This window comes from Penaeus monodon, chromosome 21 (genome assembly GCF_015228065.2).
Source record: "Penaeus monodon isolate SGIC_2016 chromosome 21, NSTDA_Pmon_1, whole genome shotgun sequence".
Lineage (NCBI taxonomy): Eukaryota > Metazoa > Arthropoda > Malacostraca > Decapoda > Penaeidae > Penaeus > Penaeus monodon.
This window is the reverse complement of record NC_051406.1, coordinates 8,359,514-8,361,872: the sequence shown is the minus strand read 5'-3', so window position 1 is coordinate 8,361,872 and position 2,359 is coordinate 8,359,514. Positions and strand designations below refer to the sequence as shown.

Here is a 2,359-nt window from a genome sequence, read left to right as displayed (position 1 = left end):
ACTTGATAAATCCTCTTGCTGAATTGTTGCTGAAGCAAACTAGTCTTTGGAATTGGGATGGCTATATTCTTCAGAAATGTTACCTTTTCCATGCTGTTTATGGCCAGGAGTATCATCACTAAATTATGCAGCTTTGACAAAATTTGATCTTGAAAGCTAAGTTAATGCTTTAAACTTTTTTTGATAATATGCATTAATACATTCAGTCTGTAGCATAGCATTAAAGCTTTGCTTGTTTCTTTGCCTGCCTTGTTCGATTATTTAATTAGAGGATGCAATTGAGCCTTAGGGAAGCCCTAACAGTTTAATTGGTGATCTATCATTTCCAATAACCGGTATTGGGAGAGGAGATTTTTTTTATTTTGTTTGCATTTGTCAAAACTAGAGGGGCATTCCTTATAAAGAGAGACATATTGACAAGTATGGCTTTATTTGTTACCTCTATAATCTTTCTATGAATAAATATATATGGATTTTTTTATACACTTTGATCTAACAAATGCATCCATGGTATAAGCAGTTCTAATAAGTGATAGCTGCAGTATTTGATATGCATATGGAACAAATATGGTTTTAGATTGTGTTACTTTTGAATGTAAATTTATCTGTCAAATGATAATCTTTGTCTTATATTATGAATAGCCATTGATTTAAAAGCTTTTACTAGTACATTTTTTACATAGTAAACCATTGCCCTATTCTGTTTTGTGAAACTGGTCTGCTTTCACATTTCAGTCCAGCAATGAGTACATTTTATCTAGCAGTTGTGGTTAGGCTTGCTCATGTATACTTCATATGAAGATATTTTACGTAGATTAATTAGAGGTATATTTACACTTTTATAAAGCAGTCTCTTGCATGGTTTCATAGCATAGTGTCTTCACATACAAAATGTATTAGATTAATCTTTAGACATCAGGGAACTGCCTGCATGTAAAATGTTATTGGAAATGATGTTTCTCTTTTGAACCATGAAAATTTTATGTTTAATATAGATGGCAGTTTCAGGATATGTAAGGATTACGGTGAATTTTTATTTTTAAGAGCAAAATTTGACTAAGCGCTTTTAGCCTACAACTTAGCTTAGAGCCTAACATTTGCCTCATTCACGCGTGTGGTTATGCATGCCACAGGGGGCGCCTGGCACACCACGCAAACCACCGCCCCCCAACACTCCCACCAAGGATGGCCCTTAACAGGTGGGAGGGCCGGATTATGCTACCTTGTGTCTTTCGTGTTCTATCTCTGGTTGTGTATAATTTGTCACTTTCATGTATAACTCAACTTGATACAAGATCCTTTCTTTTGCTTTATTGTTTTGTATCACTTGGCCATGCAGCAGGTCACTGAACTGCATTTGTTTGACTGGCTTGAAGCCTTCTTAACATCTTTCTTTCATGATACTGATATCATCACCATATCATACACTTGTAGAAATACATTAAATTATTTGTATTGTTATTATGCCTATATCCTGATATGGCAAAAAACAACTTCCAGAACATACACACTTCTGAGTACACCAACAGAAATATCTGTAATTATATGCTTTCCCAGCTGTTGATAGATATTTCCTTGTAGAAGCATTTAGACCTTCATATGTGCACTCACAAATACAGATACTAATAGCACATTTATAAATATGCAGGGATAAATTACAGATATACATGGTTTCATTTTCATTCCATATTGTGTTACAATTTGCCTGTGTTCTGTATATCATTGTGTTCTTTTATTATTTTTTTGTGTGTTTGATATCATTGCTGTTGTGAAAAATAAACAAAATGAGTGTTAAATCACATATGCATATGCCTATGCAATTTAAAGTAAACAGCCATTCAAGTACACACTTACACATCAGTGAAAAAAATGCAAAACTCCTAAGGTCAGGTATTTCAGAACCATTACTATATACTTGGCAGTTTGAAATTATTGTTTCCAGTGTATGTTTTTATATTGCAAACAAACTTCTGGGACTAGAAAATCTGGCAGGGCTAGTTAAATTGAGTTGATTTTAGCCACGTTTTTTCACGTTTTGTCACAAGGGGACATTCAGATCGGAATATAAAGATACATACATTTAGAATTACAGCTTGTGCCTACTGGGATACTCGGTAGACCTTGTTACTTTCGCTTTTTTTTAGGGTATGTTATCACTGTGAAATCTGTTTATCATTTGTAACAATGTTACAACTCAGCAATGAAATGGCAAATAAGGGGATATGTTTACTACAGTGTTGTAAGAGAAACAACATTTGTCTGGCTATAATTGTATTATATTTTAAGTTTGTTATCATCTATGTCTTGATGTCATAGTCGTAGTAAGCAAAATGTATTTATTAATTTAATTTTATAGTAA

At 33.4% G+C, this 2,359-nt stretch overlaps 1 protein-coding gene across 5 annotated transcripts in view; it reads left to right on the top strand.

Annotated features, from left to right (window-relative positions):
* Nucleotides 1–2,359, top strand: part of LOC119586172 — a gene marked incomplete at its 3' end in the record, with an annotated part of 81,902 nt that overhangs the window by 60,414 nt on the left and 19,129 nt on the right.